A 13,055-nucleotide genomic window follows, 5' to 3' on the forward strand; every position below is an offset into this window, starting at 1 on the left:
ATAATGTTTGTAACTATGAACATGTTAACATGGTTTGTGGTATTTTGCATAAATGAATGTTTGCCTATGTTTTAAGTGATAATTTATTTTATTTATTATTTATTTATTTTATTTTACATTTGTTAACCGGGCTGGTCTAGCTGGATACATATCCGTTTTCAGTAGAGGCCCGAGGAGAAAAGCTCCAATACAAAATGGAAGTACATGTTTAAATTACAAAATTCAAAGTATAGTTACTACAAAGAGAATATAGATTACATATGCAGGAATGAAAAATTACATAGATGTTATATAAGACAAGGACAGACAGGAGGTTATACACAAAACATTGATTTTGTTATATTACTGGAAAATAGACTGAAATCGGAGAATCTTCCTAAATTGTTATAAGGAAAGAGAGATTTTAGAGATCTGCAATTAGGGAAATGGGCTAGGGATATGGGACTATAAGGTATGAGATATGTAGTTAGTCAGGTTCACGACATGGGCATATCCATTGTGTGGAGAGATATTCTTTAAGGTTAAATTTGAACTGATTGAGTGAAGTAGTAAGTCTAAGGTTGTTTGGCAGGGAGTTCCACTGCTTGCCAATGGAATTGGCGTAGAGGGCATCCCCATCTAAGTTTTTTGCTTTAATAGTTAGGATCTGGATGCTGTTTGATGATCGGAGACTGTTGAGGTTAGTATATGGAGTCAGAATAATTCAATAAAGGTGTTAAAAAGAATTTGAACTGTTATTTTTAAACAATTACTAATTCTTGTTGTTAACAACCCTCCACATGAATGAAGCTTTCCATATGTCTACCATAGATTCACCTGTATTTAAATGTCTTGTAAGACCCCTGCTAACTACTGTTTACCAACTATTGAATAAGCATGAAAACATTATCAATGTTTTCCTGACTCATTCTTCTTAAAATAAAATAGTATACTTAAAGGTACTCTACACTGTAAAACACCTAACCTCTCACGTATTGGATTAGTTAGCCAGAAATCAAACCGTGAATCTTCTAATTTTACATAACCTGACTTTTCACTTGATCATTTACTATAAACACACAAAAAAAATAGTAATCTTACTTGGACTTTTACTATAAACACACGCACACACACACACACACACACACACACACACACACACACACACACACACACACACACACACACTCCATCTTGTTTCTTCACCATTTCAGCCAATTAACAACTAATTCTAATTTACCTGGCTAGATTTTTAAATGTAGCTAATTTATTTATTTATTTATTTGACATTTGTTAACCGGGTTGGTCCAGCTGGGCATGAGCCCGTTTTCAGTGGAGACCCGAGGAGAAAAGCTCCAATTACAAAAACAATTAGGATAACATAGGTAACAAAGCATAGAAAGTACCATAACCAATTATAACTCCATAACATATTAATACAAATTATGACTCAAACATATTCAAATTACAGCAAGAGGGTTTTCTCAATGAAATGAATATATGAACCCCTAATGTGTTTTTTTTTTATGTACAAAAAACAAGTTATATACAAGTGATCAAATAAGAGATATATAATGAATGACAAAACAACAAAAAAATCTTCCTATTACATCCCTCTGTTTTGCTTAGTTATTATTGATATGTTTAACTTTGGCTGGAAGGTGAAACAGTGGTAACTTTCATAGCCTTTTGACTATATCATATGCAGACTTATTACTGCTTTTTAATTCACTCTGAGGTCAGTGAAGTGCTTGTATATTTTTCATGCAGTTACCTTTTACATGGCTTTGGAGAAATACCAGTCTTATCTTCAACACTCTTCCCTGTGAAAGCATTGCTGTGTTGATTACTGCTATACATGTGTGAGCAAGCATGTCCTTTTTGTAATACTAATTCATTGAATTCTCTTATCTTTTCAGTTCATCTGGTATACCATCTTATAACAGTAAGAAAAAATATGAACTCAATCAAAACATCTTTAGAAGAAAATCATTTGAACCAGGGAATTTATACTTGCATATTTTCTTCTCCTTTGGCATAAAATAATATTTTAAAATTGTAGTCAGTTACTATGCCACTCAGCAGTCTAATGTTGTAGTCTACCTAAACTCAGAAATTAACTGCTATGCAGTTAGTTACATGTATTATATGCATTTCAGATAGAATGTTCATGTAAAATCTTACTATATATCATGTAACCCACATGATAATTACTTCCTTTTCTAAATCATCCATTGCAATCTGTTAAGAATTTTGCTTCTGCAAAATCAGAATATTTTCAGTTCAGTCTTCAGTCAATATGCAATAAATACATTTCAGAACAATGTTTATTTTTGAGATCTATGAGCCCTGTGAACATCTGTATAAACAACACTATATTTCTCGAGGAGACAGAGCATTTCAATTCACTGTTTAATACTCAGAAATACTAACACATCTTGAATAAACAAGAATCCTTGTTGCAAATAATTCTAACAGTCCTATGTGCATGCATCTTTGCATAATTACACAAATCACCAGCATTAAAAAGTGTTGTATAAAATAAATTAGAAAATGTATACTATTATTATTCATATAAACACTCTGAATATATGGGGTGGGGAAACACATCATACTCATACTGGTACATATAGAAACACCCTGAAAAAGTTTTTTAGTTATTTCTCAAAGTACTAACATCATGACTATGGATATGTCAGTATATCTGCATGTATGTATGTGTGCGTGTATGTGTATCTCATATCTAACTATCAATGCACAGATCTGCAAATGCCTTTATATTATAAGCACTGTCTCACATGTTGTAATAATAGTTTCTTTCACTTTAGAGTACCTTGTAAATGAAAACAATAAATGGATATTATTTCTGATCATCATTTATTATTCCCCTTATTTTTCATTGAGAAAAAAATAACATACAACAATTTAAAAGTTGCAAAGTCTGCACTGTAAGCATACATAACAGTGATAAATCAAATCTGGCATCCATTAATCAATGCCACATTAACTGCAGTACTATTATTTTCTCTTGTAAGTCTTTCTGTTATATAAAAATTACTAAAACCTTTAAACTGTCAGATTTACAAATTATAAATCACATGGATTACAGCCAACATTTGGAATCCGCTACATAAAAAATAAACTGGCACTGAATGAGCTACCACATAGGTGGTAGTCTACTTAACACCAAAAATGTGATAAGGGAACTTGGGACACAGGTGGACAGTAGTCTCTCCTTTGATAATCACATCGCCACAGTAGTCAGTAAATCCTTCTACGTGGCACACCTCATCACAAAAGGTTTCTCATCCAGGAAAAAAAGAGATTGTTGTTCCCCTCTACTCGTCACTCATTAGATCCATTATAGAGTACAACGTCCCTTTTGGTATATACCTCACAAGACATCTACAACAACTGGAAAGGCTGCAGAAATACCTCACAAAGAGGATTACCAGCCTCAAACAGATGCTCTGTGCAGACTGTCTCAAAAAACTCCAGCTTTACTCTGTCCCATATCGCCTACTCAGAGGTGATCTCTGCCTAACATACAAAGCTATTTCAAACCCAGAGCTGTTGGACATGCTCCACTTAAAGAAATCCCAATCCCTTCGAGCTACACGCTCTGGGGACCTAAACCTCGTCACCACAATAAACAGAACATGCTGGAAGGATAGATTCCTGTCCCAGAGACTTCCCATACTCTGGAACAAACTGCATATCTATATCAAACAAAGCTCCTCATTAGCACTCTTCAAGAAAAATCTTGATGATTGGATAGGAAATAGGAAATTCACCCCGGGATCACCTCTGGGGCTCTGCCTGACAGGGCCACAGGAAAATAATTTTCTTGGGTGGCGAAAGCCAGAGTACCTTTTTGACTAGGCTTATATAGGCCCTAGGGCCAATAGCCTAGTACCTACCTGTGAACCTATGAACCTATGTTTTCCCATGCTGGTGAATATGTGAAAACCTCTAAAGAACAAACTTTTTGTTAATTTGTCAGATTGACTTTTCACAAAAGCAAATATTAAAAAAGAACATTTAACAATTTGAGTCTCTCATGTGTAAGATAGACAGCACAAACATTTTTCTCTCTCTTTCTGTATGCTTGACAGATAACTTGAAGATCAGAAGAGGTCTGAAAGACACATTACACAAGCTGAAAGCTGTAACATCAGTGATATGTTTCTGTGTTTATCACTGAAAAATAGTTGTCTTGTGTATGCCAGTTTACAGTTACTGAAAAAGGTCTTTTCTGAGGATGGACTCTATCTTATTATGGCAGAAAAACATCATGGACCCAATTCCAAAACACTTGATCTCAGTGTAAGTGACCACTTGCACTGAGTGCAGGCTGAGAGCAGGTATTTTGGAATCTGGTTCCTGGTGTAAGCCTGCTTATAGATAGGCCTTTTACCAAAGTAATCCACTTACACTGACAGCAAATCTTTTGGAATCAGACTAAACCTATACTGAGAGAAACTCTTGGACTCTAGCCCAAAGTGGATTTTAGTAGAGTGTGAAACACAATTCAGTCTTTTACATGCTGAAAATGATGAATAGTCATACAGCACAACTTTTCCTGAGAATTAATCTAACTGTGTTGTTAAATTTATGTCATCCTTGGAAGGCAAGTATACTTCAAGACTTTTAACCATGTGTATACCAGCTAAACTTTGTACTGCAAAAAGTTAGACTTTGAAATTTCCTTGCCATAATAGATGTAACAGTTTATGACAAGACGCTGTATTATTGTCTGTCTCGCTCTGTCTCTCTCTCTCTCTCTGTCATTCTGTCTCACTCTCACGTTGGTAATGCCTGGTATTTTGTGCATATTTTCCTCTGTTAAACTTTTCTGCCATGCATATAGCAGAGATCACTTTACTGAAACTGTACTAACCTATACAGCTTCCATTAATATCTTCTAAGCCCAAAAGGCATTAAGCTATTAACATCTAGCTCAAGGGATACTCCCTTTAAAACTTTCTAACTCTGTGCAGGCATGGAATTGGAAAAATGAAATGTGTTTACAGTATGTTCATCTGGAAGATGAGTAACCAAAGTTGGTACAGATGATCCAGTCTCACCTCCTTCCACATGCATACTGCCATAAGTGAAGGTCATCTGCCCCAGTCTCCTTCCTTCATCACCCACTGAAACCTGTGAGACCCACAGGTACATTCTAAAAGTACCTATTCCATTGACTGGTAATTAGAATGATTTGTACTTGATTCTTTTTCCTTCCTTATTGCCACAACTCCAACTTCATCTACCATGCTACTTCATATATTTTGCAGGCAGGCCAAAATACATTCTAGAATCTTTTTATAAAGCTGGTCCTGTGAATGTAAAATGTCCAGAACACTGTCCATCTCAAAGTAAATTTGCTGAGATATAAAATCATATTATGGCAACAAGTTTTATTTCTAGAATAGAATTTGCAGCTTAAGTAAAATGTTGCATAGAAATTCTAAGCAAATCTAAAATACATCTAAAATGGCAGACTACAAAGACTAACTTATATGCATAAAATAAAGTGATCTCAGCATAGGTGGTACATTCTGGAACATTATTTTCAATCGCAATTCATATTTTTAAGTTGACAGCAAAATCATGCAATCACCATCTATTGACAGGTCATATTGTTGTATTCAGAACATTCTCAAAACTCTGAGCACATTCATTTTTTCCCCTTACTCAAACAATACTCTATTTATGACATAATTTGGACTAAAAGCAGGGTCAAAATACAATGACAGACTATTTCATGTTTTTAACTCTTCTAGTTTAGCAATATTGTATAACATCCTTTTGTCTACTAACTTACAAAGCAGAGCCACGATTTCTTATCTAAACCTGAATTACAAAGCTGCAGCGCTGGTCTCATAGAACACACATATGTTTTCTGACCTAGTTTGCTTAGGAATAATATCTGAAATAATTCTCCCAGAACACAAGTATATTTTATGGTCTAGCTTCTTTAGAAGCAATGTAATTCTATTCTATCCACTTAACAGTGACTTCTTCTGAATTATTTTCTTTAAAAACATATTATCAAAGTCTAAAACTGTCTGATTTGAATATGTCTGCCACTGATATTTAATAAGCACAAGTGATAAAAATTTATTGCACAAGACAGACTTTTCAATTAGAAGGGAAAGGGCCTGTGGGTACACAGATCACAGATGTAGGAGAGTGTCACACAGTAGCATCTTTGAGGAAGTGATTGAAGTACTTGTAGTGTAACTACAAGAATATGAGAAGAATATGAACAGGGAACACTAGGTCAAAGCATGTTAGAAACTTATTGCAAATACTTTTTGCATTTGTTCTCTGAATGACATTGTGTGTGATTCATTAAGTTGATAAATACTCTTTAAGTCTGGTATAAGGGTGCAGTATGTATGTCTTAACTCCCTTCTCATCTGTGCTGATGTGGACATATGGACTGGCTACAACCCATGGCTTGCATATGTATACTCTTTCACACAGACAGGCAGTGGTCACCATTGCCAACTTGAAGGGCATGACAACACCCACCAGATGTTGTCCTCTGCTCAAGATGTGCCACAGCCCTCCAGCATGAGGTCTTTCTGCAGTTGTGGGCATGTTTAACAGAAACACCAACCCTCCCCTTCCAGGACACCAGTGCCCATTCTCTCCTGCTGTACTGTCAAGCACTCCTGCAAATAATCAAACCTAAATCACCTGGGCTGTAGTCAATGCCTTATCCCTCTACACCTCCAGCAATTCATGTCTATTATTTTAAAAACTACCTTTTTGTATACCTTATCCATTGAATCGCTAATGTATGATCAACCCTGGATCAGCACTTACACTACCTTTTTGTGGAATGACACATTTACTTCATATTATTTTGTCTTTGCATAGTGCAGGTACTTTTTTTACTTTGTTCTGTCTCTCTAAATCTTGCCTATGCATATGTTTTCTGACTGTATTCCTGATTTATACTAAACTCTCACAAAGAGTATGTAATGAGCTATATATCCCACTGTTCATCATTATGTGTGGAAACAGGTAGCTGTAATCTTACTCCTAATGTAATTGTAAAGAAGTTTTGGCTTTTTTGAAGGAATGGCGTAACTGGTAGAATTCTATTTATATGATTTTACATGCTAATTGGAACCATGGTGAAAGTAACTGTAGTAGACAGAACAGTTTTTGATGGTGAGGATCAGATTTGCCTATAATATAACATAGAAGGAGATGCAAGATAGAAGATAAAAGAAGATGCTTAAAACAGTACAGTAGTTTTACAAGTCATTGTATCTTCAGTTGGCAACAATATCTGGGTAAAATGAACTTTACTGAGTAGAAAAACATAGGAATTCCAAACAGAATGTAACCTCCTGCATAAGCAGGGAGGTTTTGAATGAGTGTATAACTTTTGACTGTACAGGATGTTTTTATCCATCTCCTCAGTTTCCAAGAAATAAGCAGATTTCTGTTCCAGTCATGTAGCTTTCAGACAGTAAATGGAGTTACTCTGCAAACCATGGCTCTTCTTAGCTGAGGACTTTCACATGCACATTTCTTATCTGTACCATGTAAATGTTACATTGGATCATAGGATCATAGGATCATAGGAGGTTACTAGGCTAGTGGCTCTGGGGCCCTTACAAGCCTAACCAAGAGTTTATCCCCAAAAAGAAACCTCAGTCAGTACCTGTTGCCTCTGTCAATGAGGGACACCGGTGGAACCCCTAGGACAAATTTGTGGTTTCCCATCCACTCATCAAGGTTGCGCTTGAAGAGGGTGAGTGAGGTGCTCTGTTTGACGTGTATGGGGAAGTCTATTCCAGAGATGGGGCAGCCTCTGGGAGACAAAACTGTCTCTCCAGTGGGTTTTGTTGATGTTGCATATTAGATTCAGGCCTTTTGAGCAGATAATGCACTAAGAGTTAATCTTTTGGTTATGGAGCATCTCTAGTAGGGCAGGGTCCAAAATTGCCTTGTAGGCGAGACACAGATCACCCCTGAGCAATCTGTACGATGCCGAACATAGTGATAGTAATCCTTAAAAAAATCACATCTTTATTTTATATGTAACTGTATTTTATTTTCATATTGATAGGCACTTCCTAAAAAATCAGTTTCAGTTCTGCCAACTCACTTTAGCATGTATACAGGTAGAAGCTGATGCCATTTTGTACAATCAAAGCATTCTGTGAGGTTGATGCATACACAAGTGAGCATTCAATAGTACTGTCCCAATACTGTTCTTTGTAGATTATACTATGCTAAGCTTCACAGACAGAAACTGAATGAAACATCACTGACTGTAGACATAATATTCATTTTCCAGTACCTGAGTGGCAAAATTCTTTCTTACAATGTAGTAAAACTGATTAGTCTTCCAGGTTATGAGGTACGAAGGCAAATATGAATCATCAGCCACAATACTGTATGCTAAACTCACAAACCCAATATGGCTAGGAATCTACAACTCTATATATTCCAGAATGATACAGAGAAAATAGATTTTATGGGTGAGTGACAGACACAGAAAGGTTTAACTATGGGACTGGTTAACAGGAAGACTAAGTAATAAGAAATTAGTGGTATCAGACTGGGGGTGTTGCATGCCAAACATCAGCTCTATAGTGACTAAAGGACAAACCATAACTCTACTAGGTTAAACTGCCAGATTCAAGCCATTGTATATATGTATCTGTTTGTACATAAGTGTTTGTACACATCCAACTGAAAGCACCAAACTCATTCCGTGCAGTGACTCACGTTTACCAGTAAAAGAAAAGAGGCGTTGTTTCAAAACATATAGCACATGCACCAAACCAGTTCTTGTATAGGTCTGAGAAACTCATAAGCTTAATTAGTTAGTGCAGTATGTTGTATTTCTGAGTATTCAGAGCAAGTAGTCTAGAAGTGACCTCATAGGAATAGCTGCCACATTGGGTCACTGTTATAGGATCAGCACAGGATGCTGTGTAGTAGTAGTACATTATCATTGTGTTGAATATAGGGACTACAATCTTGGAATATCTTAGTGCAACTGAGGAGACTCAGTTAAACAGGAAAGCAGCATGGAAAGCAAAAGGAGATGAATTAACAGTGCTTTATTATAAGGTACCAGCAATCCATCAATGGTGAACTGCCCCCTACACCCAGGTCTACAGAAACATTTATGGCCATGTGACAATCAAATATAAGACTGTGAGAAAAAGGACAGGCTGATAGCTGTATCAAGTCAGTATAATAATTAGCTGAAAATAGGAAAATAGCTTAGGCTACACAAGGGTGGTGATAGCCATGCCTGTATATCTGCAGGAGTGCAATGATGGGGGGAGGATACTAAGATCAAACATCTGATACACAGAGGGAGTGTTCCAGAACAAGAAGGGGCTAGAACAGGTAACCAGTCTTTGTGACTTGATACAGCTTAGTAGCATGCAATTTCCTAGTTGGCAGATGTTGCATTACTGTTAACTGAGTACATGTCTTATTAGTAATACAGAGATATGGAAAAGTACTCTAGAAACAGTAGCAGTGTATAGCAGTGACCTTGGTAACCATTCTTCCAGATATAACTTTAAGAGCAGCTACACCTTAACCACAACTTTTACTAATCACAGAATATATTCCCCTATTACAAAATAATTCCAACACAGACACAAAGAAAATTTGATCAAGCTATATTTTCACCTTGTTTGGCATTCCATTGTTGTTCATCTTCCTCGGTTTATGCCACAGTGGGTCTGCATGAGATCTCACAACACTTTCTTTAGGTATTTGCCTTACTGGCTCTTACATTGCATGTCTATTACATGTAAGATTTTTGGTTCAGGAAAACTCTAAATGACAAAGGGTCAGTAAATCTGCTGTCTTTCCCTCCTACTGGGATCATATATTTGTGGAGTCTATAGAGTTGTAGGCCTGCTGCAGAGACAAGCCAGATTTTTTGTCACAGTCAGGTGAGCAACTAGAGGATTAAGAAAGTGAAGTTAAGAGAAAGGCCTGATACCAGCAGGGTGTGCCCTTTAAATAAATATGCATATGCTTTTTCTGGTGTGCGTGCTAATATTACAGTGGATATTTCTATAAATACTGTAAATGATGCTGAATGTTCTATTAATTTCAGTGAATTTCAGTATTTTGTTTATATTGTTTAGACCTTGTTTAGACTTTGTTATATAGTGCATCTACTATTTCTTTGAGCTTTTCTCCATAGGCCTCCACTGAAAATGGGCCTAGTTCTCAGTTGCACTTTTCCTGGTAAACAAAATAAAAATAAAAGGGTAATTATCTTTGTGGAGTCTGCATGTCCTCCCCGCGGTTGGATAATGTTCAAAAGACATGCGTGTATAAATGGGCACGCCTTCGTTGAAGGTTGGGCGTCGAGCTGGCACCTCGGCGTTTCGTAAAAAAAAATCTACTTCCAATCATTAGCAGACTGGAGTTCCACTGTGGCGACCCCTTACCGGGAAAAAGCCGAAAGACAAACAACAACAACTTTATGCAGCTGAATGGGGGGATCTCACTATAGTGTAGAAGAAGGCTGAGTATTCAAACTCTATGACCGTTATTAGAAGATACTGATGCTGTGAGCAAGGCTTTAAAAGTAAGCGGTAATCAAGCACTGCCATTCAAAGTAAATGGAAAGAAAATCATGTAGGACAGAGCAGGGCATTATAATCTTTTTCCTGATGACAAAGTGCATTGTGGGAAAGAGAAAACTTAGCCAGAAAACAAATCACATCAGTATGTCTGCACTCATGATGTCATTTAAGATTAGAATAAAATAAAAATAAAAAAATACTAACAATCACTTACCTTTCTGCATAGATAAATAGTATCCAGTAAAATAAGGTTAGATTGTTTTAGTTTCTGCCTATAACGGTAAGATAAAAAAGGCAGTAATATTTTACCAGCTTGCAGTTATTAGCAGGAATGCTAGCCCTGGTGTTGATACTAGGGTTGTGCATCCCATGCTTAGAAAATATCAGGGCACACAGTGACAAATGTTCTTAGCTGTAATGGCATTTTTGGAGCTGGGGCAGGGAAATGGGTGGGGTATGTAAATAAAAGGCTCCTACTGAAATGTCAGCACTCATAATGCTAAATGCTGACATGCCAAAAAAGGCACCAAAAATGTAGGAGAAGAGCAAATGTCAAACATCACACTTCTCCTTTAAACTTATTTTTTGCAGGGACAACCCCCTCCCCCACTCCCCTGCTATGGCAGTCAAGCACCTTACACCTCGGAAATTATAAAAAACAACTTTGTGCTCTCCATACCTTGAAGAAAATGGAATATTTTGAGAAATGGCAATTTTGGACTTAGTATATATTAATCCATTCTTTTGCCATTCAGTTTCAGCATTGATACTCGCTAAAGCAGGTCCCAACATTTCAAATGGCTACCAAATAAAAATCCCTACAGCTGTGAGTATGAAACTACATTGGAATGCCTCAGTCTGATTTTGGGCAACAGAATGAGTTTAGATTAGGTCTGGGAGTGCGACCCAGCATCCAACTGCAACAGATGCACCAGTGGCAGCCAATGGTCCGTTGTATAGGGGCCAAAAATATTAAATAGAAAAGAACACCGTATATATGGTCACGTTTCCTTAGTAGCACATATTCAGTTAAGGTAGTCACATTCCATCTTCTACATTTTTCAAAAATAATCAGTTTATAACAAAAGAAAAGAGTAGGAATCTCAAGTACCAGCTATAGTTGTGAGCCGTATAAATGTCACAGAATCTGTGCAGTGTAGCAGCTTAATTTAATACTTTAGATAAGCTGCGCACAAACTATTTCTTGATTACTTGGGTTACATTTCAGTGGCTCTTCCTGGATATTTTTAATACTAGCAAGCCTTTTGGCCAAATCAAATCTCTTAAGTCATTCATAAAATAGAAATGCACTCCTAGATGCGTTATTGAAGAAAGAACTAATGAAACATAACTTTTGCAATAATACTTTTTGAAAAATCTGGGTAACAAGGTGGTTGGTGCTTGCTAACATTTGCAAAGTCTCAAGGGTTTTGCACACATAAAATGCATACACACACACACACACACACACACACACACACACACACACACACACACACACACACACACACACCAGGGGCATATGTAAACGTCAAGAGTCACGCATTTCCCTGCATATCATTACATAAACTTAAGATAAGAAAAATTCTATTCCTTTCTCCACTCTTCTTTTTATGTTGTGCTGAAAGGTCATAAAGTGCTGAAACAGGAAATGCTGTGTCACATGTTGGGCTGCAATCAGCTGTTTAGCTTAGAGATCATGTGATTTATTATAGCATCAGACAAAACTGCAAGATAGATGTTTAAACTGACCTTTTAACACAGCATAAAAGTCACAATATGACTCGGATAATAAGTACCATTTGTTAAATACAGTAAACCATCAATCTGTTATATGCAGTTTTTAGAGAAGGTGTTTTTGCTAAAATAAACTGATACAGCCTATTTATTGTTACTTATAGAAGCCTGATAGGAACAAAGAGTACATTACAGAACAGGCCATCTTCATAATCTGTTCATTTAATCCCAGGCAAGAAATGGGAAAATAACCCTCAATTCTGTGGTGGCCTATTTCCCAAGCAGGAAATGGGAAAATAACCCTCAATTCTGTGGTGGCCTATTTCAATCATTTTTGATTCAACATGGGCATTACAAGTACTTGCTTACAAATAATTTAACATGTTTTACTGTTTATAATGACTTTTCAATTGCACATTTACTTATTATTATTTTGCAACGGGTGCTCCAGTTTCCTCCCACATCCCAAAGACATTCTGTAGGTGGATTGGACACTCTAAATTGGCCCTAGGTGTGAGTGCGTGCATGTGTGTGCCTTCTGTGGAAGGTTGGGTGCCGGGCTGGCAACTCGACACCATAAAACTCCACTGCCAGTCATGAGCGGACAGGTGATCCGCTGTGGTGACCCCTAACCGGGAAAAGCCGAAAGATTAGTTTGATTTGCAAGGGTTTTATACCTGCTGATAAACATGGGGTGAGTGTGTGTGTGTGTGTGTGTGTGTGTGTGTGTGTGTGTGTGTG

Source organism: Protopterus annectens, chromosome 12.part0 (genome assembly GCF_019279795.1).
Source record: "Protopterus annectens isolate FY-2018-M chromosome 12.part0, PAN1.0, whole genome shotgun sequence".
NCBI lineage: Eukaryota > Metazoa > Chordata > Ceratodontiformes > Protopteridae > Protopterus > Protopterus annectens.